The 26,641-nt window shown below is 38.2% G+C and overlaps 1 protein-coding gene across 33 annotated transcripts in view; it reads left to right on the top strand.

The window, feature by feature from the left end:
* Positions 1-26,641, top strand: part of LOC112540344 (uncharacterized) — a 542,784-nt gene that overhangs the window by 117,826 nt on the left and 398,317 nt on the right. For 2 of the 33 annotated variants that reach the window (XR_015793947.1, XR_015793939.1), the window contains exon 3: positions 11,198-11,300. The exons of 29 other annotated variants lie outside the window; for them this stretch is intronic. The gene's annotated coding sequence lies outside the window, so the exon portion shown is untranslated. Of the gene's footprint in view, positions 1-11,197; positions 11,301-24,656; positions 24,755-26,641 lie in introns of all 33 variants that reach the window. 2 more of the 33 variants (XR_015793940.1, XM_088130654.1) reach the window with 1 other exon arrangement.

Genomic DNA, 26,641 nt, shown 5'->3' on the forward strand with positions numbered 1-26,641 from the left:
GGAGGCCACTAGTTTGAAGAAGGTTGATCGAAAGTTTCTGAAAGTCTTCTCGGGGGCTATTTTGGCAATATCCTGAAAATGTAGCACATTATTTGCTGCATCACATTTCAGCAGATATTTCCCCCTTTTCTTTAGTGTTGGACTGCTGCTGTCTTCTGTGGAAAGCCCTGCTGATATAAAAAGTCAGGTTTTGTGTCCAAATTCATCTCTCTTGTGGGGATTTCTTTAGAGATTCTTGGTAACATAGAGAAACTGTCAATTAGTGAGCTTCTACATCCATAGTTTCTTCTTTTGGGCACTAGATTTGATATTACACAACTTGGCATGTGAAGATTTAGAGTATAACCCTTATACTCTAAATGCACTGGCTCCAGTTGGAAAACATGTAGGAGTAAAGCAATGAGAAAATAGGGTCTTCTATATGTCTATTATTTACTGAACTAACGAAAAACATATTAAAGTAGGCTGAGAGTGCAGCAGTTTTATATCTGATTAGCACATGGTTATAAGTATATAATAATGTTTAAATGAAGAGAGATAACCAAGAAAAAGAGAATTCCATATCATGCAGATGTTATATCTGTGCCCAGTTATTTAGTCAACTAAACTAAGCCCAGGTGTTGATTCTAAGCAGTATACTTATCAGATGCTAACCCTTCACCAAAGTTCTATCTCTGTATGAACTGTATGTGAATGAACAAGACAGAGAATTGCACCCAGGAATAATTTACTTATTTTTACTACTTCTATATACAAATTATTTTGGGCTTCAAAATAATTGGAAATAGGGGTCAACATGTCAGAAAAACATTTGCTTTAATTAACAACAGTGAAGTTGCAAAATAAACACTGAATGTCTTGGTAGAAAAGTCATTAACAGGGTTTAACAAATTAAAATCATTGTATGTAGCTCTGTGGAAATGTTGAGAATTTATCACTAAAGATAAATTAAATTTAAAAAGCAATTTAATGGGGAATTTCATATATGAGTTAACTCTTAGTATTATCTGTTGCTTAATTATACTCAACGGAATATTCAAAAAGTCTTTCCTCATAGAAAAGAGTACCATTGTATTTATTGAAACAATGCTGTTTACTTCGTTGTTTTATGGACACAATAGAATTTGGCAGTTATTGGGTAAGAGCTCTTTAAACTTTTCATGTTGAGTCATGTATCTGTAACCATAAGGCCTCTAAACATGCTAATTTTAAAAACCAAACTTCTGTAATGCTGAAATTAGAGGTCAAGCAACATATTATGGGGCTTTTTGATATTTTGTAAAATATTCAGGGTACATTTCCAACTAGGAGCTATTCATAACATTATTCCTGTTCTTTCATAACAGGTTCTGAATACTTTTTAAGGGTAGTTCTATGTAGAGCATGCTATAGTGGTAGATTCTGAAGTACAGATTATGATACCTAGGTCTCCTCCATGGAAGGTGATAGCTCAATCTTTGGCAATAGAATATTTGATAAAATGCTGCCCTAAAAGTAATCATTACTTCCAACAACAGTCCTAGATCCAGGAAGATTTAAAGGGACAGCTTATGAACCTGATGTGCCCTAGAGATCTTCCAGGCTGGTCGGTAGTTAGTTTTACACACAGATACACATAGTGTTTTCACTGATAACAAATTTGGCAGAGTTCACAATTGGGGAGGGAAGGGTTAACCTCTTTGCATGGTTTCCAACTTCACTCCATTCACTATACCAGTTTTTAAGCTTTTGCTTGGCTTGGTGATTTTTTTCCAAATATTGTTATTTCATGTTGGTTTGTGTTGTAAGGGGAAGAGTGATGAAATAGACATAATTTGCATCCATTCTTTAAGTCAGCCTCTAGCTTGGATGCCCTCCAGATATGTAGGCTTGGCTGTGACAGCTGGAAAATTCTGGGACTTGGAGCCTAAACATCTGGAGGGCAGTCTGGTTGGGAAAACTGCTTTAGCTATATGGTCACTCCATTAATCATAACCAGTTGAGTTGAACATAGTTTTATTTATTTAAAGGATTCTAGACTACCTTTTAACCACTAAAGTAGATTCCAGTGTGGTACATAAGCATAAACATCATTTGGGAATAAAATCCAATAACACAGTAAGCTGCAAATCTTAAAATTTGAGGGCAGAAAAGAACATATTAACCAATTAAAAATACAAGTACCATTAAATCCAAACAAATAAGCACATGTTAAACTAGCATCTGGGATATCCAATATTTGCACACTATGAAAGGATATAATATTGTTTCTTCTTGTTTCACAAGTTCTGTCTTGACAGGAATTATTTGCAGTGTATTTGCAGTACACTTAGCCTCACATTAAGGAACTGGTTAAAGACACAAACTGCTGTTACCCATTAAAAGAAGAAAGAGAAATATACTCAGATGACTTTAGGATATCTCCATCCTGTAGTCTAGATTATTTCTCAAGTGTCAGTCAGAGTTCTGTTTAATATGCACAGTAGTTCATCCTTTTTATGTTTAGTCTCAAATAATTATGATGTATAAATATTTGCAGGTATAGAGTAATAGAAATTTTAGAAACTATTTTAGGTGCAACTACTGTATGGGCAGCGAAACAGACACTGGTGTAGATTATCTTTATGTAATTCCTGTATGGGGAATCACTGAACTGCATTTAACCTACCCAGTTTCATAAACCACAAAGGGCCAGACTTGTCTGCAGACTTCTACTCTTTACAGTGTGTGTAATATGAAAATGTCTAAACCACAGTGAGAACAAATTTAGGGTTGGTCTTTCAAATACTGCTGCTTATTTTAGAATCTCACTTTCACCTTGAACAAGTTGCCTAATTTGCTTGTTTGTACATATGTCCTTGTTTTCCTGGCCTATGTCCTATGTTTTCTTTTCCCAGCACTCTTAATGTTGAAGATGGTAATTCTCTTAGTTCTGGAGAGAAGCCACAGTATTATTTTACAGTTGGTTCAAGGGAAATATTCTGACATTAACAACATAACTCCTTAGGGTTTTATTAAGAAAACCTTCACTTGCCCAAATGAGAATGCAGTATTGTGGGTTTAAAAAAGAGGGCCTTTTCTTCTTTTCCTGTATTTAATGAGCAATTATTTTATTCTGGAATAATTTATGCAACTTTTATGAATTGATATTGGTTTCTTGTTACCTTCTATGGTATGAGGAGCTAAGCAAAATACTTGATTTGTGTAAATGGTTGTGTTGTTCTGATAAGGAACTCTTCTATTAAAATCAGTGGAATTAGCTTCCAATATACAGCAGGTGCAGCCAAAAGTATTAGTACCTCTCTGCTTTTTCTCAAAGAATCCTAATTTACCGTGAAATAAGTTGAAACTGACACAAGTAAATAGCATCCACCATTCTTTATTCCATAGTCTACAGAACAGACATTTTGCTTTTGATGTATAACTTAACATTTCAGCTTATTTCAGCTTATTTCATGACAAATTGGGATTCTTTACCAATACTTTGACCACATCTGTATATTCAGATCAGATGCAGTATTGCTAAGTATCAGAAGTCCCTTGCTGAAAAGGCAATCCCAAATGAATCATGACAGGGATTAAAGTGTTTGTTATTTATGTACCAGATGACCAGACATGTATTCGGTGGTGTGTGTAACCAAGCCAAATGTGAATTGTTTCTTGTATTATACTTTTAACAGATATATATTAAAGACTGAGGACATACTTCCTTGTCCCCCATAACAGGTAGATGTAGATACATATTAATCATATATTAGTAGTAGTAAAATAATAGCATGCAAATATTTTTGGTGTTCAAAATTGCCCAAGCCAATCCTTGGGTGTCAGGACTAGGTGAAACTTTTGCTATAATAAACCACTGCCAGGAAATGTGCAACAATGACCTGACTCAATAGAAGGATACCTTACTTGGTCAACATGCTAAAGGAGCCAAGGCCAGTCATCTGATGTTGTCATGAAGAAACAATTGTACATTTAGATCTCATTGTAAATCTAAGCATTTATATGTTACAGGGTATCCGGAAATGTACAACTTGTCAGTAGTTAGCATGGGAAACAATCCTTACATATATCTGAAATAATTGTGTTTATGCTTGTAATAAGGGATCCGTTCAGGGTCTTTAGAGCTGATTAGCATGTTTTTCGTATAAAATTTTGTTCGGAATCTGTGCTTTAAGGGAAAAAAATACCGTTTTGTTTTTCTACCAGTTAGATAATCAGTCTCTGAAATTAGAAGAGATTTGCTCTCTGACTTTCTGTGGTTTTATTCACAGAAGTTCCAAAAATGATATTTTGTTGATGTTAATGCATTTGCTCAGGGTTTATATAAGAAATCAGTTGCCTGCATGTGTGTGTATTATATGCATTCTATTTTAATTGTATTCAGTCTAAAAAAATAACAAAAATAGATAGACGCAATCTCTTCTACTGACATAAAATGGTTCAACCCTTTTCTAATGCATGCTCTTTCTTTAACAAGTATGACTCATGTCATTTCAGTGAAGAGTGGTGTCTGTTTGAGAGAGTCCGTAATTAAGAGATTTACATGTGGGACTGTGAACTGAAGTTCCTTCCTGCTGCAGGACAGATACCTGAGGAAATTGAGTTATGAGATCATACATAATTCCTTCCGTTACAAGACAATCAGTTAAAAGCAGGGATATTGTATAGATGTTTTCAAATTGGAATAGAAACCCACTGAGATGGGTTATACAGTGGAACCTCGGTTTACGAACTTAATTCGTTCCTTGACTCTGGTCGCACCCCGAATTGGTTGCAACCCGAAGGAAATTTCCCCATAAGGTTCAATGTAATTACCGTTAATCCGTTCTGGCGTGGAGGACAGGGAGGCAGCTATTGCTTGGAGGGAGAGTCCCCCTCCCTATGACCACGTGTCAGGGGCGGAAAAATGGCCGCGGACCACGTGTTGGGGGCGGAAAAATGGCCACAGACCATGTGTCGGGCGGAAAAATGGCCGCGGATCACGTGTCAGGGGCGGAAAATGGCCACAGACCACGTGTCAGGGGCGGGAAAATGGCCACGGACCACGTGTCAGGGGCGGAAAAATGGCCGCGGACCACGTGTCAGGGGCGGAAAATGGCCGCAGACCACATGTCAGGGGTGGAAAAATGGCCGCGGACCGTGTCACGGGAGGGAAAATGGCCGCGTATCCTGTTCGTACCCCGAGGCGGAGTTCGCAAACCGAGGTAAATTTTTGCGGCTGGAGCTGGTCGTAACCCGAAAAGTTCGTTAACAGAGGCGTTCGTAACCCGAGGTACCACTGTATACTCTAATTAAAAGTACTGAACTGCCTACCTTTTTTTTTCCTACTTAGTAATTTTACAGTTTCTATAGGAAAAAGTAAAGAGATTTTCTTAAATTACATTAATGTTTCAGTAAACAATGTTGAGTCAAAATATTGTTAGTGATTTTTTGTCAAGGAATCATAGCTGGTTGACAACTATCCTTACTGGGAAAAACTTTAAGTGAACTCCTCATAGAGGAGGTTCAGGAGTTCAATCTAATCTACACATTTATTTTGGCATAAGAACATTGTATTTTTGCTGAATTGGCAATACAGTATCATTTTCCAGCACTTTTCTTAACTTAATTTCCAGAATATATAAAGCCTGTTGTAGTTGTGTATATGGTTTAATTATTTATAAAACAAGCAATAGCTAAAATATAACTCGTTTGCTATTCTTGAAATCTTTTGAGAATTTTTTTGCATGAGAACAATTTTCAAAGAATTAGCCATGTTAATCTGTTGCAGGAAAAAAAGATATACATGAGAGTACCCTGAAGTAGCAGAAAAGCTTTGAAAAGTTATATGACTGGAGAAGGAAAGTTGCTATCCCCTTTTTAGGCACAATATGAAGATTTGGCAAAGAAGCAGGGCTTTAGAGGGCTCTGAAAAACTTTTTCCCCCTGGAAATGGTTTTAAATCTTCTTTTACATTTATTTCATAAACATGTGCCATTTTTAGATCATTTACATTTCATATCTAAAGTCAGGGTGCTTTGCACATGACAATAGCGTATGATGTTGGGTTTTGTTTGTGAAGATGCTGACCTTGCATTGTGAGACAATCTAGTAAAGATTTTAGTATTTTACTCCTGAGCTCATCATCTGGATGATCTACATGTTAAAATCTCTTTTGTAGTCCTATTAGTGAAAAAGAAAAAATAACCTAAAGACCTTTTGAAACTTTTGGCTGTTCTGCTTTGTGACATCATGCGATATGGTGGTTTAATGCCTACAGTTCAAAATTCAAAGTGTTAGACTCTCCATCCTATTATTTCTGTCAGTTGCCATTCATAATTCTGTTTTCTGGCCCAAATTGCTGTTGTGGTTAGTGTTAGTGGGTGTGCTTGACAGGCAGATGCAGTTGCACCGAACAGTGTATGTCTTCTTTTTAAATTAGATGTGACAATAAAACTGGTGGTTATTACTGAAAACAGCATCCAGCCCCCAGTTGCCTCTCTATGAATATTGTGGCTGCTTTTAGCAGAGAGTGTCACATTTATCTCCTCTCACAGAATTTGGTATGCCAAATACAAAGTGAATTCGTTTGCTTTCGGTATTATGAAACTCCTATTAAATATGCACCAAAAAGATACTGCTTTATCTCGCCTGAGCCCTTTCATTCTCCTTAGCAAAATCCAAGGAAGGGGACAGCAATCTGTTTCTTTCCTCCTCCTTGCATGGTTGCATAGAAATAGAGCCTCAGATTTCCCTCTTTCCTTTTCCCTCCTGGGCCAGTTTTTGGTGTTGCTCTGTTGTTTTATTTAGCATTCTGAACTTTTTATACAAAAAGAGTTTCAGCTTTGTAAGTCTCATGCCTCATCAAGTGCAAAGGCCTGAAGCAGGGGTAATTAACTCACACGTGTGATGACAAGAAGACATATGTGATATTTTCACTTGGAAATTAAGGGACTTTGAATTGGTAGTCTGGCCAATACTTGGCACAGACCTTTACTTACAGTCAGTGCAATGTTTGCAAAAAATGTGGAGATGTGTGTGATAAACCACCAAAGTTAGGCACCAAAGGGGTGCCTAATTGTCTTGGATTACTTTTTCCATTGGAGCAGCCAAACTACACTTCTTAGAAAGACAGTGATAGAAATATGCATAGCAAAATGTCTTATAGTTATGTACTATAACATGAGCAGAGAGAGAAGCTTTTTGGAAATTTCAAAGCACTAGAAAAGAGGGAATAGACATTTGTGGACACTTAAAATACATGAATTCTATAGTTTGGAAATCATTTTGTAACTTTATACAGCATAGTCTGTATGACTTGGTATAGTTTGTGTATAAAATTGAAAAAGTATTGTTTACTTAGACAATCATTATAACTGTATTGGTTGAGTTTACTTTAAAATGTTGTTGATTTAGCTGTAAATGGAACTGCAAGTTCCTGTACTCTGGGAATGTCACATCTTTTTATTTTTGCTGTTTAGAAGAAGGCAGGTAAAAATTGATACTGAAAGCAGAAGAATCATCAATGTTGCCGTAAAATATATTTTGGATATCGTCTCCACATGATCAGATAGGCATAGAAAAACAAATTTTAAGGGGAAAAGCAAAACAAGGGGCAAAACAATGTTCAGAATACCATATGAAACATGGTTTAGTTAGTCTTATTTTCCTAATATAAAGATCTCTGTAGGCAGTTACCATTCTTTATTTTTTTATCATTATTGTTTTCATCAACTTCTGAAATTTGAAGGTTTGCCTGTTGAGTCAAGCTTTTCTATCATCCTAGAACTACCTTTTTTAAAAAATAAAAAAGCTTTTTGTTCATCCCCCCCCCTCTTTTTTTTCTGTCCAGGCATTCATATTTCTAAGTATAAATTAGGATAGATACTTTGTCTTTACCAGTTTTATCATTCTACTGGCCATGCTGGTCTTGCCAGTTGAGTCTTCTTTCCATCTAATTCATGTTTTGTCCTCCTGTTTGGGACACTGAGATTTTTATTTCATTGCTGAAATGATTAGGAATATAATACCTGCAAGGGTTTATTTTATTTAGTAGGCTAATTCAGGAGTGCAGTAAGCAAGCAGACTTTCCCAGAATCCTGAAACACAAACCAGTTTCTTTGACATTAGGAAAGAAGTACAACTGCCAGCAGAAATTTTAAATATTTTACTTTCCAAATAATGAATCTGTGAAAATTAATTAAAAATGCTCTTGCATTCAGGTCATAGGCTTAACATTAAACATTTCCAGAACTTTTTAAAAAGTTGTAGGGTGATGAAAAAGATGTTGAGTTATTCTGTAAATTGGTATCTTAACATTATTATGTGTATAAAAATTACTTCTCTTCCAGTTGAGTGATTCATTCTCAGAATGAATTATCTACAATTGCTGAAAACTTCATTGTGCCTGAATTCCTGGCAAGAAAAAAAGTTGTGGAGCCCAAGTTCTTGCATATGCTATCGAGGTGGCCCAAGTTTTCTTTTTTGTCCTTCTCACAGAATAGGAAAAAGCAAAAAGACTTTTAGAAAGTTTTTGAAACAACAGCCTGACTAAAATAGAAAAGTTGAAATTTTGAAATGAGTAGCTTTGAAAATAGGTCACCACTTTCTTCCTTTTGAGTTACTAAATTAAGTTGCTTGGAAGTTTTGATTGCTTCTAAAAATAATGCCCAGTTTCTAACTACTGTTATGGGATAGCATGCTAAGTTAGGATGTCTGTGGATGTTTTACATCATATGAAGCATGTCTGATATTCTGGAAAAAACTGAGTTGAGATATTAGGGACTGCTGAATTATAATCAGATGGGAATTACTAAACATTTTTTTTAAATTATCCATACTCAGATATGGGATCTGGAAAAATATTAATATTGGCAGTATTAAAGCCAATCTGTATTTTTAGCTATTACACAGTGGGAGTATTAAAGTAGTCTACATGGTGCTTATTTTCATGCAGTTAACCGTAGTGGTAGCATTTCTCCTTCCCTAGGATGGTTGTGGCTTTTCATCATACCACTGCAGAACTTCTAAAAAATCTACCGATTATTTACAAATGGATGATAGGATACTGATTTTTAGTAAAGTCCATCCTTTGGTAAGATAAACTGTCATAAAATATGGAAAAGCTGAGAGTATATTAATACTTTATAATGTGGACAAATGCTTTATGTGTCCATTGTGTTATGTTTATACTAAGAAATGTTTTATCGATTTTGAGAATGATAGGGTACCTTATATGATTAATGATACTATGAAAGTGCCTAATATAACTAATTATTCCATATGAACAACTTGCTGTGTTATAAACAAAACCACATGGAACAATGCAAAATTATGTTAATCTGACTGCAATAATACATACACCATCCTTGTATGGCTTGGGATACATTCTGAAATGTGTGGGGGTGACAGCTCCGAGAATAGTTTCCCGGTTGGAGAAGACTGCTCTGAAATATAATGAATTTCTTAGACTTGTATTGCGTTGGTGGCACACTGGCAGCTAATCTTCCCTGTTTCTTTTCATTTCACCTATGGTCTCTGATAAGTAACTGATAAGCGTTTTATCTTGCCTATAAACAGCACTTTTTTCTTCCCTCTTTCCTTATGTAAATATACTCTCTTTTTAAAGGCAGGGGGTGGGGGGACTTATTGGCTTGCAGGACATGCTGTATGATATGTCTGTTTTTCTTTTCTTTTTTATGAGTGAGACATTGTTCTTGTTCCATATTCCTCAAAGGAAGTGTCTGTTGACACAGTCTGCATTTCTGGCCTTTCCTTCAGGGCAATCCACTGGCCCCAAAAGCAGCTTCTTGCACACAAGGAGAGCTAAGCGAAGCCAGACACCTTGGTTCATACTTCTTTATTTACAGAGATCTCTGTAATGATAATGGCAGCCCCTCTAGCAGATTATTGGAAGTTGACTGCAAGATGTGGGAGGAAATCTGTCCACCTGTGACCTTACCTGGCAGGGTGTGTTAAAGAAATCAATCTCTCCTTAAGAGTTTGTAATGAAGCAGAATAGCTTAGCGTTTAATATTTCAGGCCCATTTATTTTGAGACCTTTGCTAAGTCTGAACAATGTTTTCTTCCTGGGATGGTCATATGAGGACATCGAGACCAAAAGTGAAACTTTTAGGCTGGGTGTTTAGAAAGGGTATGAATACAAGCAAAGAAAACCATAGAGGTTAATGATCCAGGATGGCATTGGCCAATATAATAGTTCACCCGCCATGGCTGCTGGATAGTAGACTGGTGAGGCCAAGGAGGAGAATTTCTTAGCTGCTTAATAGCCATTCGGGCAAGGCTTTGATCCAGTGGCAGTCTTCAAGCAAAATGAGGCAAAATAAGGTGGAATTTACAGGAGATGAAGCTAAACAAACAGAATATCAGGTAAGGTGAGGTTAGGCAAGGTTTCAGACAGGGTGAAGAATGATGGAGCTTAAGGCAATTCAGGGTTCCTGGACAAGTTGCTCAACTTATGACTCTAAATCTTGAGGCATAACTTATGTAAGGCCAAAATGGCTATCCTGATCACTTGATCTGGCTTGGCTAAGCTGCAAGAAAATCTCCCAGGTAGATTGTGCAGCAAAATCATTTCAGTACTTCATCCTGCCTATGCACTCCCTCACCCTCAGAAGAAGAGAGTAGAAGAGGGAAGAGTGACTCTGGGATTTGCTGCTGCTTGATTTCCAGTTTCAACTTGTTAGTCCTTACTTCTGGTTATAGGTCTAGGAGGAAGATCCAGCTAGAGGGCTCAGACTTAAGGAATAGCCTAGTTGGCAATATATCTTGAATTTATTATAGGATGGGAGACTTCCTTGGTTGTATTTTGTACCTAGTGAAGGAAATCAAACTAGCCTGCCTCATACAAGGAGTGGTTAGAAAGAAATTAAAGCTTGTTTTAGACAAAGGGTGATTAGTAAGGAATAGAAAAGACTGACCTCTTTGTTCAGAAATTTTTATTTACTCAAGTTTTTAATGTGTTTCAATCCTGGTAAGTAAAACTTTTGCTTTAACTGCTTTACTTAACATTTTGTATTTTTAAGTATATTGAGATGTTACTATTTTAAATTTTCTTGGTGCCTTTTACAAGAACTCAAAAGCGTATACAAATGTCTTTATAAGTAAATTAAAATATAACTAGCTTTTATTAATCTATGCATAATAGACACAATCTATAAGAATAAACTTGGGTCAGGCCAAGACCCATCTAAGTCCAGCATTTTGTGTCTCACAGTGGCCAACCAGATGCTCACAAGCAGGAGGTGCAGACATTTTCCTCTTCCGCATTTCCTCTCCTGCAACAGATCTTTGAAAGCATGCTGCCCCCTAACCTGAAGGTAACATTGTGTCTTCAAGATGAATAGCCTTTGGTACACCTGTCCTCCATGAATATATCTGATACCCTTTGAAAGCCATCCAAATTAATGGTGATCATCACGATTTGTGGTAGTGAATTCCACAGATTAATTATATACCGTGTGAAGGAGTATTTTCTTCTGTTGTGTTCTAAGTATCCTTCCAATCAGCTTCATTGGATGACCCCTGGTCCTAGTAATTTCAGAGAATAAGCCTTCTCCCTATCTACTTTCTCCATGCCATGCATGATTTCATGTATATTGATTGTGTACCTGCCCAGCCAGTCACTTTTTCTCTAAGCTAAAAATCCTAGCCTTTTTTTTTTTCCATAAGAAAGTTTTGAGCTCCCAGATTGTTTGGGTTGCCTTCTTCTGCATTTTTCCCAGCTCAGTTGTATCCTTTTTCAAATGGGGTAATAAGAATTGCACTCAGTATTCCAGATGCAGACATAACCATACATCTGTATAGGGGGAATTAAAATGATGGCAGTTTTATTTTCAGCCTCTTTTCTAATGATCCCTAGCATGGAATTTCTCTTTATCACAGCAGATGCACATGGAGTTGCCATCTTCATTGAGCTATAAACTTGAGCCCAAGATCTTTTTCCCGCTTAGTTACGAGCAGTTCAGACCCCATTAGTCTATATGTGAAAGCTTTTTTGCCACCATGTGCATCACTTTACATTTACTTAACTGAACCACATTTGGCCATTCAACTGATTTAAACAGATTCTTCTGGAACTCTTTACAAGGTCTTTCAGTTTTCAGCACCTTGAATAGTTTGGTATAATCTGTAAACTTGGCCAGCTCATTGCTTACCCCTAAGTCAAGATCATTTATGAACAATTTAAAATGTTTTGGTCCCAACACAGATATTTGAGCGTTCATAACAGTTGTAAAGACAGTATAGTTGTTAAGAAGGCTGGACACTAGAGAACCATGCTAACCTCTTTCTGGACTTGGCTGTCCCTTACATACACTGTGAAATACATTCCTGTTGAGAGTCAGTTATTGCACTTTTAAATAACTTACATGCATTATGAAGACATTTGATTTTCTTGACCTTTTTTGACCAATTCCCCCATTTTTTTAGATGTTTCTTCTTTTATACTCAAATGTGACTCTTTTGGACCCTGTTAGCACTTTCCTAGTTCAGATAGTGCATGCCCCATATGAGTACCAGAGTTTTTACAGAGTTTAAATCCATCTGATATACGTGATATGTTAGTTGTGATGTTTGTAAGCATTTTACCTTGTAGTTTGGGGCTGGTTTTTCTTTGGTCCAGCCATCAATTATGCACCAAATTTCTGTTCCTAAAGATCTTAACCAATTTTGCGATTTAAAAGTGAGAAAGTTTAAAATTGATGGAATATATTTCCAAACATTCCTATTTATAACTATAGTATCAGTGAGTAAAAGAAGTGGACAGAATTATAAAATTGATGACCAGTAGATTAATCAGGTACTTGTTTCTTTCTGGGTTTCTAGAGTTTATTTTTGCTGCCTAATCATTCACGCTTAATTCATCTTACAAATGTCCAATTTCATGTGTTTTATAAAAGAACCACCGGTAGTCCTCACATCGACTGCAATAGGGACTGGCAACTCCATTGTTAAGCACGATGTCACATGACCACACTGACTTACAATGTCAGTTCCAGCTGCAGTTGTTATGCAAATCACTGTGGATTGTTAAGTGTGATGTCACATGACTGTGACTTGCAACTTGCAACTTCCTGCCAGCTTCCCCATTGATTTTGCTTGTTGGAAGCTGGCTGTGAAGGTTGCAAATGACAATCACATGACTGCAGGGTGCTGCAACCATCATGAATGCGAGCTTGTTGCCAAGTGCCCGAACCATGATCATGTGACCATGGGAATGCTGCAATGGCCGCAACTTTGAGAACCAGTCATAAGTTTCTATTTTCAGCACTGTTGTAACTTCAAACTGAATGAGTGGTTGGTAAGTGAGGACTACTTGTATATTAACCTGAGTTTGCTGAGGTGGCTACAGCCCCTTCTGTGTGATTTAACTAGGCTCAAGTTTTGTCTTCTGTAAAAAATGACTGCTCATCTCCCTTCAGTTGGAAAAAAATATTCTTTGGAAATATAGGTATCCCACAAACCCTCTACATTTCCTTTTTTTTTTTTTTGCTTAGACAGATGGTAAACAGTTAGCTGTTGTTTATATATGAAAAACTGACAACAGACAAGATGTTTAAAAATCACTGCCAGCAATTTATGTCTGCATTTAAACATAGATATTAGAGATGAAAAATCTGGTATTTTGGGGTACGAGCAGATGATAACACATTAGCCAGCATGGCCATTGCTGAAAATTGTGGAATATGATTTCTGGAGAGAATTCTGTTGAGGAAGGCTGAAGTATGCAAAACTAGGTAAACCTAAGCAGGAGTTAGATGCAAAATAAGGTACTCAGAATTAACAAACAGAAGATAGACATGCTAGGAGTGTATAATTGGTACCAGAACCCAGTTCATAAGATCTTTCAAGATAGAATTCACTTCTGATTCTCCTCTACCCTTATTCTATTTCCAGCAATCTAATTTGGGAGGGAGATTATTATTTTTTCAATTATTGGACAGGTGGGAATCAAAAACCCTTTCTCATCTAGTCAGATCATTCAGATATCTTCCACTACATTTCTATCTATTCCAGGAATTGTTTTGGCAGGATTTACATATCATCTTAATTCATAACGTGGGTTGTTTTATTTAGGCTGAGCAGGTTGTGTGAACATAACCGATTGCAGTTTTTTCAATAAACCATAATTAAATAAACCATAGCTTGCCATGATATGGGAACCAGGTCCTACTATAGCCTTAACACTTTACGTAATCACTCTTGTGCTGGCATGGCCCTGTTGGCCATCTTCATGTTGAACAAGCATTACTACCACCACTAACAATTAGGTTTCTGCTTCTGGGAAGTGAGAACTTCAAATTGAAATGTTATTATGATCAAAGGCCAGCAAAGAGAATTTCAAAGGGAAGAAAGAAGGGGAAAAAAGAAGTTATATACAGGTCTAAATGAATTTTTAAAAGCAAAATACTATTTCTGTGAATATACAAAGGATTTAATGGGGATCTCAGTGACAAGACCTATCATTGTTGCTATCTATTGATTTTCCGTACAAATAGCTAGGGAAGTTCTTTTCATCCCATGAGGTCTGATGGGAGAAGCATGTTCCAGGTCCTGTCATGTGACAGGGCCCAGGAAGAAGGCCTTTTCTGTCATGGTGCCTGCCCTTTGGAGCATCATCCCCTCAGAGTTCAGATTGGCCCCAACCCTAGTGGCCTTTTGTAAGGCTTTGAAGATGGGGCTCTGCCACTGGGCTTGGTTGTGTAGTAGAGCCTCTTCAGTGGCTATGCTGAAAGTTGTTGAGTGTTTCTGTAACTGGGCTGCTGATTATGTTCAGTGTTTTTTTATAAGCTTTTTTGTGTTTTTATATTGTATTTTGTTTATTGTTTTTGGTCATGTTTTAACCCTTGTAAGCCACCCAACTGTTGTAAGAGTCATATATTTGAGATGGGTGGCTATTCAAATCAAATCAAATCAAATCAGTTAAAGCAGGAATACAAAAAGGAGGGAGGAATGCAAGAGGAAATGTTTGCCTGTGCAGGCACTCAGTTCTCCATCCTTTCTACATGCTAATAATGTCAGTCTATCTTGCTCCATTATGGGTGATCTCTTTGCTTTGGTAAAGATTCATATTCTTCTCTGTACTTCATTGTGCAGGAGAAGAAGAAAATCTCCGTGGTGGAAATTGCCAGTTAAGCATTAAGACGTTTTGTCTCTGGGTATCTGACAGAAAGTTGTTCTGGCAGCATTGAAGCAAACTAAGTAAACTTCAAACAGATTCTTTAAACTAACGCTTCATCTGGCTGAACTGTGAACTAGTTTACAGTGTGTGTTCCCTGCACATTTTTGTTAAAGGTTAACAAAACTGTTTAGACAGCTTTAATTGCTGTGCATCAATCTGCTGAATCAGGTTGATTAATGGAGCTCATTTCTGCAGTGAATTCTTTAATTGCTCCTTATTTAGAAGAGGAGGGGGGGTGGGATATAATTTTGATTAAGACAGCTGTCTGGATTGTTCATTCATTCACCTTGTGAATTTGCTTTTTACTGGGATACATTTCATACATGGATATATAGCCATTCTTTTGAACCTTCTCTAAACTGAAACATCATTTTAGAAGTAAGTTATTATCATTTGCATAGGATGTTTGTACAGTAGCTGTCTATGAATCAAAATGCTTTTTGTTTGCTTTGTTGCAAATTTTCCACTTTGACAGACCACTTTGTCCTTTGTATGATAAGTAATTTTAAGAACATGGCAGCTGGTAGACATTTTATTTTCTTGTTATTTTCCCTGTTGTGTTATTTTTTTCCTCCCAACAACATACCTACAAATATTCCAGTCCAACCTGTATTTCGAACAGAACTTGACAGCAAAAGAATCTTATACCTTGACTGCAAAAATGATGACAAAAATCTTTTTCTATAGGACAATACTGTATGATAAAGCTAGTAGTATCTATGGTGAATATGCTTACAGCAGTTTCTTATCTGGAAGACAAGTTTTGCAGTCTTTCTAAACCCTTTTAATTCTGAAGCATGGGTCAGAAAATAATGCATATGCATGTGTGCACCATCAGAACTTTCAGTTCTGAAGCTTTCCAAAGCTTCAAAGGATCAGTTCTATCTTAACAAGGTCTTTTTGGGATCTGGAAATTAGGCTAATGAATGTGAGTTTTTTATATGAATTTAAGCTTCATGCCACTCTGGTCTATTTGCTGTATCTTTAATAAGGCTGTGAGTGCTTTGCATTCACATTGGATGAGATGATTTAGAACACACAGGAGTGTGAATTAAAGGAATGAAGTTGTTTTCCAAGGTAATGTGGCTGTGTGGGGAGGCTTCCACTGTAGCCAGTGGAAACAGATATAGTTGCTATAATGAGTTGCAGACTGGTGTTGTTTGTTCAGTCATGTGTTCAGAAGCATCTTTTCCAATTTAATTTACATATTGTTCTAATCTTGAAGACTGCCTCTTCAAGATTAGACTGCCTCTGTGCCTAGCACAGAGAAGTGACAAGACATAGATAGTGTTCATATCAGAATGATTGTAGTAATTCTGTGATTGCTACATATTTGTAGATGGAGCTAGCTGTGTTTTGTCTTAAGCCTTAAAAGATCAGAGCAATGAAAGCACTGTATAACAGTTATGTTAGAGAAGGGGTGCTGTTCATTATTGCTTATTTCATGAAACCTTCAGCATCAACCTGGATCTCAAGAACATCACTATGGGAAAGGTTTCCTCTTCTGTTTCATGTGGGCTTTGTCAGAAGAGTAGAAAAAGAAGAGGATGGAAAATTATCCAGTCCTGTAATGTGGGAAAAGCCTTTTGACTTTGGCTCTGCCCATTTTTATTCTGAATAGTTTCTTTACCATTGACCATTTCATATGAAAGGGTTCATATGCAAAAGGTTCTTGACCTTTTCAGTTATTTCATTAATATTCAAATATGTACTCGGACTGAAACCTGGGCGCATCAAGACTGGGTTGATGAAAAACATGAGACCATTTCAGCATCCCTCCAGGCCAAGAACAAGGCCTAGGCAGACTGGCTAAACGATCCATCTTCTGTCTCAAAGAAAGACAAGTTTAAGCACCTGCAGTCCAAAGTACGGATGGAACTGCGAGAAATGCAGGATGAGTGGTGGCAGAGAAAGGCTGAGCAGGTGAAATGCTGTGCAGACATGCATGCCACCAGAGAGTTCTTCAGCACCATAAAGTCAATTTATGGTCCTTCTAAATCAGGATGCTCCCCCTTGCTGTCATCTGATGGGTCGAGCCTGATCAAAGACCAGGAAGAACTGAAAAACTGCTGGGCTGAACACTTTTCCAATCTACTCAATAGGCCTTCCACAGCTGATCATGATGTCTTACAATAGATTCCTCAGCTGCCAGTCTTGGGTGCCCTAGACTTGCCTCCCTCTACTGATGAGATCAAGAAAGCGATCTCACAGATGAACTCAAATAAAGCAACAGGACAGAATGGCATTCCTGCTGAGATCTACAAAGCACTAGACCCAAATGCCTTACAGGCATTCCTTCCAAGGACATCTTGGAAGACATTTGGTCCATAGAGGAGATGCCTGACAACTTCCCTGATTCCCTCATTGTGGCACTCTACAAAAATAAGGGAAGCAGAACGGATTGTGGAAACTGCAGGAGTATCTCACTGTCCGTTGCAGGCAAGATTTTTGCCTGCATTCTCCTGAACAGATTTGTCACTGCTTGGAAAGGAACCTCCCAGTGTGGCTTTTGGCCAGAACAGAGTACAGCAGACATATTTGCCATGAGGCAAGTCCAGGAAAAGTGCATCGAGCAGAACAAGCCTCTTTACTCTGTCTTCCTTGACCTAACAGAGGCATTTGACACTGTAAACAGGGAGGCTCTCTGCATGATCCTGAGATGTTATGGATGCCTGAGGAAATTCGTGAAATTGATTCAGCTACTCCATGACAGAATGACAGGACAGGTTCTTTACAATGGTCATACATCAGCTGCATTTGCCATTTCCAATAGGGTAAAACAGGGTTGTGTGCTAGCCCCAGTCCTGTTCAATCTGTTCTTTGCTTGCATATTATCACATGCTGCCCGGGTCTGAAGGATGGAGTGGCAGGTACCGATTAGATGTCTCTCTCTTTGACCTTCGCCACTTGAACACATGGACGAAGTGCTTCCATACAGTCAACCAAGAAACCTTCTTTGCTGATGACTGTGCACTCCTGGCACACAAAGACAGTGATTTACAGTTCATGCTGAACAAATTCTCAGATGCTGCTGTGCTCTTCAGCCTGACTATCAGCCTGAACAAGACTGAAGTACTTTACTAGCCCATGCCAAATACCAACTCCGTAGAAGCAAAAATCACTGTTGATGACACCCAGCGGACAAATGTAAACAGCTTCAAATACTTGAGAAACAATGGGACTTGGGACAAAGAAATTGACTGCAGGATCAGCAAGCCAGCCAGACACTGGGGCAGCTGCGTACTAGAGTGCTCAATCAATACAACATCCATATCTCCACAAATCTGAAAGTCTACAGAGCTGTGGTTATCCCTTCTCTCCTATATGGATGTGAGTACCGAAGTACCCAGCGGACAAATGTAAACAGCTTCAAATACTTGAGAAACAATGGGACTTGGGACAAAGAAATTGACTGCAGGATCAGCAAGCCAGCCAGACACTGGGGCAGCTGCATACTAGAGTGCTCAATCAATACAACATCCATATCTCCACAAATCTGAAAGTCTACAGAGCTGTGGTTATCCCTTGTCTCCTATATGGATGTGAGTACCGAAGACCCATCAAACAACTGGAGAAATTTCACATACACAGTCTCTGCCCCATCCTCAGCATTCATTGGCAAGACTGTGTCTCCAACATGGAGGTCTTGGATTGTGCAGAGTCCACCAGCACTGAGTCCCTGATTATCAGAGCCCAGATGTGGTGGGTGGGACATGTCATCAGAATGGATGACCACCATATGCCTAGCCAGTTGCTCTATAGTGTACTGGAGTCTGGGAAGAAACCTCGAGGTTGACCATGCAAGTGCTACAATGGTGCTGTGAAAAAAACCCTACACCACTGTGACATCCAGCCAAGGGAACTAGAAGCTGCAGCTGCTGACTGAACCCACTGGTGAGTCCTGTGCTATGAAGCCTCTACCGGCTTTGAAGACAGGTGCTGCCAAAACCTGCTCGAAAACCATAACCTGTGTCAGGAACACCTACATTTAGTACAAAATTGACTTCCAGTGCCCCCATTATGCTAGACTCTGCACTTCCAGACTGGGATTGCAGTCACCTCCGTGTCCACAGATGAACTGCACAACAGTGTGTCTTCTTCAAACGTGAAGGACTACCATACATACATTTCACTTTATAATCCATATTTGCTTCAACTGATAGAAAAGAAAATTTTAAAATTTCAGAATGTCCTGGAAAAGCAGTGAGACATGCAGCTTCAGAAGTACCCCTATCTTAATTATTTGGCTCAATTGTAACTCCAGACCTAAGCACTGACCTAATAAATGCTAATATTCTGCATTCCTGCTGTCTGTTACCTTCCCCTTTCTGTTACTTTCTCTTCTCAAGAGCTGAAATCCAAGAGCTGATTTCAACAAAGGGTCTTGGATGATGGGGGAGGTGAAGGAAAAGGCAAACAGATAACAACCACATGTAATCAGCATTTTATTACCATCCTCAGGAAGCGGGATGAGTTTTTTTTTTAAAGGATGAAGAAGAAGAAAAGAAAGTAAATTGGAGCAAGGAAAGTTAATTATGGGAAGGTATTTGACAGGAAATTACAAAATACAGACAGACAGAAAAAACACACTTTTAAAAGGCTAGGAAATCTCCAGTTACTCCATGCTGTGTATTCAAAATCCCCAAAGCAAGTGCTGAAAATAGTAGTTTAAACAAAACTGTCTTATCTGATAAAGACATTTTGAGTACAAAGGGAAATTTATATATTGGGCTGGCAGTCTTCAAATAAACTGATTGTCTTGATAATAGCATGGATTTAATTGTGTGGGGAAAAGTTTTCAGTTGAATGACCCACAGATGCAGTAAGCTCTCTTTTTAAAAAACTGGCTGTATTTATCATAAACACACACACATACTTTTCTATTCTCAGGAACATGGTTTATCACTATTTTGCAGAACTTGTAAAGGTAGACTTATGAATGTAGGCCTGAGCTGATAAATATGTGGAAATTTTAAAAGCTGCCTAGTATGGCTGATATGATTCATTTCATCTGCTGAGATACGTAGATGGAGCAGTGGGTTATCCAGAGTTGGAATGAATCTGAACGAAAAAGCAACATTTTAAAGGTAACTTCCACAGCTTGACAGAGTTCTACCAGATTATCACGCTGTTATCATTCTGTTAGCTTTAGGGTGCCCTGCTCTTTAACCTCCACTAACTCTGTCTTGTTATCCTTGTCTGAAGCAGTGAGAAGGAAAGAGCTGTTAGATTTTAGCAACATGTTGGTTTGCTGGTCTGAATTGCTATCAGCTTCAAAGCTGGAAAGACTAGTGCAAGTAGAGATAACAGGGTTGAAGATACATTAGTACCATTAAAAGCTATGCGGTGATATTTACCTCTCAATTTTTTTCTGTCTAGAATCTTGAACTACTAGTTTAACTTGGGAGAAAGTATTGCATATGTAAATTCTAGATTCATGGATAAGTGCACTATGAACTCTACAGCCTTAGTGTTCTGTCTTTTGGGTGTACAAAAAGCATACTGCATAGTATAGAACCGTGGCACTGAGCTATGGTACGCTACAATACATAAGAAACACACTACTCAGTCAAACTGTTTGCTGTTTATCTCAGTACCATCAGCTCAGTGCCACGGGCAGCGGCTCCCCTGGATAATGGATTACACAACTTTTACCGGCACCAGTGTAACTTTAAAGGTCATGCTTCTCTTCTTTCTCCACTGCCCATAACTGACTCTTTCTCCCTGATTGTATGTCATCCTCACTGAATATTTTTCAGCACGTGCTTTAAAACCAGAGAAGGGCTGGGAAAGGGAAGGCCCACAGATGAAGTGTTTTGCTCACACAGCAGACATGGCTTTGCCTAATGTGACGTTCTTTCCTCACTGTGAGACAGTGGGATTTAGAGGCACAAGGGATTTTGAAATGAATGATACCAAAGTTAATATTATAAATGCTCCAGTCATAGCAATGAATCAGCAATGCATCATTGTGCTGTCTCGCTTTTCTGGGAAATGTCAGGCAATCTTTTTTTCTGGATTACTGACCTGACTAAAGATGTTGTCCACAGAACTCTGCTGTTGCCCATTCATACTGTGTTTCAGTGAACCTCCCCCATATTGGCGTCCATGTAATGAATGGAGGCAGTGCTGGGCTTAAACCCCTGCACTTTTGTTTCAGTATCCAGTTCCTCCAGTTTGTTGAATGTGCTTATTCTGAAAGATCCATAAAGAGTGCTATTCTGCTTGAGATGTGCATGGCATACATTTATTGTATGTATTAGAAAGGATAATTTCATGAGACCAAAGGAGACATTTATCTTGTGACAAAAAAGAATGGAATGGGAAATGCTATTCTAGAAATTGAATGTAAAACATGGAGTTGGGTCCAGAGCAGTTAAGAGCCCTTTCCTTTGTGGTAAGGGCTGAAACCCAGCTGTGGGCTCTGCTGACAAAAATGAAGGTAAGCAAGGAAGGCAAATTTTAGCATTTGTGGATGTATTAAAGAGAGTCGGTGCGGTGTAATAGTTCGGCTGTTGCATTAAGAATAGGAAGACTCAGGCGCTAGGCCACCATGGAACCCCAATGGTTGACTTTGAGCATTCTCAATTCACCTTCCAGGGTTGTTGCTGTGGAGGAAAAATAAGAGGAGGAAGAACTGCGTACAGTGCTGAACTCCTAAATCAGTGTTTCTCAACCTTGGCAACTTTACGATGTGTGGACTTCAACTCCCAGAATTGGAGCAAGGCTGGCTGGGGAATTCTGGGAGTTGAAGTCCACACATCGTAAAGTTGCCAAGGTTGAGAAACACTGTCCTAAATGAAAGTGTGCTATAAAATAGATAAATAAATAGGTGCTTATAGGGGAAAGGAAGAATAACTCCTCCCAGCTGTTTATTTCCCCACAAGCCAAGGCACACTAAACAATGAAGATTGGTAACAGTTAAAGAAAAATGGGGCTTAGTTGGTTGCAGAAAGTGTTACAGCAAATTTCAGAGGAAAATTGTTTCATAATTAAAACAGCTCCCTGTAATGACCTTTTGGTTTCTCTGTTAGTGCAAGGAGAGCATTGATAAAATACATGCTTTCAGGGCCTTTCCTCACTGCTGAATTAAAATGTTCCCCACCCATCTGAGTCAGCAAAAACTTCCACTGGCATGAAATTTGCTGCCTTGACTGCCAGTCCCTATCCTGTTTCTACTGTTTCTGTTCTGACTCACTGCCGAATGGTGCTATTCTGATTTTGCGTGTGCAGCATGTGATGATATGATGATTGACTCCTCTGATTTTTCCATCCTTCCTCTTCTGCATGTCACCAGCTGGTGGGAAAACATTTGCCAATCATGGTGTTGCAGCAGGAAAAGGGTAGGCCTCACTGCAGGTCTCTCTGTACCTCTCAGCTCCTTTCTGAGACCCTTTTATGTCACCTCAATCTCTTTTAACTTGAGCTGAACAAAGTAAAATAAAATTACAATCAAAAAGAGACGAAATCATAAGCAGTATTTCTCTTCCCTTCCTTTTTTACACCGGCAATAAATGCTGACTTCCAAATTCCTCTGTCCTCTGTTTGGAGTCAGTTGTGGGCAGTAGATGAGATTTGATCCCATCATTGCACTCTTTTGTTATTCCAGTCTTGCACTAATGGGATTGAGTTAAAATACTTTCAGTACTACCTCAGATTAGTTTATTGTGATTATGCAGTTCTCATAGCCTACCAGCAAAGTGCATCTGAGTATCTTTCTTTAGGGAGACAACAACAACATGACTGACTTGGGACGTCACATCAGCCTGAAATGGCCAAAAGTGTCTTTCTGATCCCCTCACTTGACTTCATCCCAGATGCAATGAGTTGTGGAGCATAACAGATTTTGCACATCTTGTGGCTGGCCCTGGATACTGGGAAAACACTGCTTTAACACTGGTATAGCTTAGCATGATTTAAGTCTCTCTTACTCTTGGGCTGAGTACAAGATGAAATTAGCGTCAAGAAGACACAGCAGAAAAAAGAGATCTCCTTAACCATGGTACAAACTTGGTATAAACAGAAGAAAAAGATCTTCAGTTAATCTTTGCAAAGTATCCTTGTATGTTCAACATATATGAAAGATAGCAGTCTTTTGTTTGGCTAATATATTTATTTATAGATAACCTATGTAGGTATAGATAGGTACCCCATGGCTTTTGTGAGTTTTCTGGCAGGTTGTGATTGGCATTTTTAATCATGCTTAATCTGGAATGTTTATGACAAACTCCTGGATTTTGATATGGCATAGCAGTGCATCCTAAAGCGTCTGATCCCATGTTGAAAGGCCTGAATATATGGAATTCAGCTTTTGTTTCCCAAAGGAGCGTGTCCCATCTATACAATGGCACAACTGGTAAAAATTAAACTGTGTCTTAATCATTCCACTAAAGGTCCTTAGGAAGGTAGTCACTAAATAATTTTTTGTTTGCTGCCTATACTCAGCTCATCGGACACAAAGCATTTTGCTTGCAATCAGATTCCCAAAGAGGCTGGCTTTCAGTTATCTTTCATAACTGAAGGTATTGTTTGGGGGGGAGGGGAAGGGCCTGCCTAACAGCTCCCAAGCAGGAAGCCCAGATTATCTAGCTATCCTTTTTGCAATGCAGTCTAAACATGGTGAAACCCAAGAATGTACTTAAGCAGATAATTAAAAAAAAAATCTAGTTCAGCTAGACTGACTATACTGATTTTATTTGGAATTCTGTATGTATGATCGTTGCCTTCTCTTCTTTTTCCTGTATTTTCTTTTTTTCCCCCAATAAACATTTTAAATGCAGAAATTAAGTTATTGATTTATTTCTTATTAAAACCTTATTGTTCTTATTAAAACAATTTCTTATTAAAACCTTCTTTATGGGCAGTAGTTATACCAGCTATTCTCTGTGTTTCCAAGGCTTAGGACTAACTTCCCAGCTAGACAGAATAGATTAGGAGGTTGTTGCCACCTATCACAGGTACAATATCTCATACTGTGAAACCCTTGGGAGAGATTTTTAAAACTGTTCCCCTCTTCCACTTTGTAACAATGATACAATACCTCATTACATAATCTTCTTCAACATGTTGCTCTATAGATGTCATGGAATTACAACTTCCAGAACTATTAAGTCCCAGCACATCTGGAAGACAGCAAATTGAGGAAGGTTTCTCTTGAGCATCCTCGTCTTTCTAGTGGAGGTAACAGAGATCAATGGTTTATTAGGTAACTAGAGTGATGGGAGGAGGAAGAACTGCAATGACTGTTATCAAACATTGTTTATAATCAGTCATTAAGTATAATTTATGGTAATAATGATGCCAAAAAATTCTTCCTTTTCTGTCACCACTGTGAGTGTTCATTGTTGTCCAGTGGAGCTGTTCCATATGGTGAAGGCCTGTTATAACCTGTTCCCTAGAAAGAAATGGGTAATTATATGAAAGCCTGCTGTGACTTGCTTGCAAAGCACTGTGCAAATAGAATTGCTCAGATTTGTTTTAATTTTGTCTCAAGGAGCAGTTCTGGAGGATATGATGGAAGCTGTTTATCATGTTCCATTGGATATCTCCCACTAAACTGTATGTGAAGATATGAACAGAATCCTTGGAGAGGTATAGCTTGTCATTTGAGTATTTCATTCTTGCCTATCCTGACTAGTGGAATCAGTCAGTGCCCTTTAACTGAAGTCCTCTAATGCAATTCTCCAAATTTCCTGCCTGCATGCCCAAATAAATTCATTGTGAATTCTGGAAGTTGTAGACTTTAGTTTGGAGAAGCCTGCTTTAGATGATAGTACTGTAGAAGATCTGCCACTGCAGGCAGAGAACAGAAATTGTGAAGCTTCTGATTTGGCCATGTTAGGTATAACTTAATTACTTAATCAAGGTGTGGTTTTCTGCTCTGTCTGGCCAGCAGCATAATGTCTTCTGTTTTGCTCTTTATTAGTTAAATTCAATAAGTTATACCCTTGGTATGTTGAAATGATGTACAACAGTTTTAGAATAAAAACAAATAAAAACATAAAATACAATACTACAAAATTACCAGTTAAAACATTATTTATTTATCTTAAAGCATTAAAAGGGGCTATTATAGTCCAGATTAAGTAACACATATACAGAAAAGGCCTGGGTGAAGAGATGAGTCTTTAAACTATGTCTGAAATAGTTCACTGTCTGCACCTCACAAATACCAGTTCCAAGAAGTAGGCAACATCACAAATAAGGCTCAGGTTTTTATCTTTTGCTGAAATCACTGACAATGGGACTGAACTTCCAAGAAGCCCTTCTGAACTTTGATAGAGCAAGAGGTGCCAGCAGCCCCAGCAGGATCCTGATATCATCAGTGGCCATACAGGTTGTATCTAGCTTCAGTTTTATAAAAATGAGGATGGGGGAGCAAATTTGAAAAGTTTGGGGTCAAAATCCTAAATGCTGACTTAGCAGATGTTCATAGTACTTTGGAATTCTGTTCCCCAGACAGTCACCACCTAGATCATGTGGCATAATGTGTTTATCTGTTTATGAGGTTTGTTTACTGCCTGAAACTAAACAGACTCTAGGTGACTTACAGAATGAACATATAAAACACAAGACAAAAGCAACATAATGATTAAAGTAGTAAATCCTAATTCTCCAATTTAAATTTAATTACTAAAAGTAATAAGCTAAAATGTATTGAGTATGGCACTGCTGGTTATAATTAATCCCCAAAGGCCTTCTGGAAGAGGGCGGAGAGAGAGTGACTGTCCCAAGGTCACCTAGCTGGCTTTGTGCCCAGTTGGGACTAGAACTCATGGTCTCCCATTTCTAGCCTGATACCTTAACCACTACACCAAACTGGCTCAACTTCTTGCTTTTAAGGGCAAGCTATTCCAAAGAAGGGTAGCTGCTACAGAGAATGACTATTGCTGGGCCCCCTCCTACTGTACCTCCCAGTAGACGAGGACCATTAGCAAGCATTCCCTGATTGTTTGGGTAGGATGGGTAGAAACTATTGGTGAAAGATGGCTCCTATGATACCCAGGCATTGAGTCATATAGCACTTTGAAGGTAGAGACCAGCACCTTGAATTACATTTGTGTCCATACTGGTAATCAGTGCAGTTCCCATAGCAGAGCTGTAACACATCAGGATCACAACAACAGATAAGATGATGGAGATACAGGATGTAATGACTTGTGCAGAAGAAGCTTGAATTTTGTGTGAAAAAAATTGCTTTCTCACTTCAAATATGGTAGTTAAAAACTAGGTATAAAAATGGATCTATGCTGTCCAAGGAAGGGAAAAGCCTTTAGCCTTTTCAAATACATTTTTTAAAATCAAGTTTTTTTAAAAGGTTGTAGTCATATTATTCTAGTGAAAATTCACTGTTATCATCAATTATGACAGCTGTTGGGAAGGGGAGATTGATTGATTGATTGATTGACTGATTGATTTACTTACTTACTTACTTACTTACTTACTTATAGTACTTATAATGTGCCCCAAACCTTACTT

This window comes from Python bivittatus, unplaced genomic scaffold, assembly GCF_059951505.1.
Source record: "Python bivittatus isolate LINGU-HERP-01145 unplaced genomic scaffold, Pbiv_v1 ctg000840_np1212, whole genome shotgun sequence".
Lineage (NCBI taxonomy): Eukaryota > Metazoa > Chordata > Lepidosauria > Squamata > Pythonidae > Python > Python bivittatus.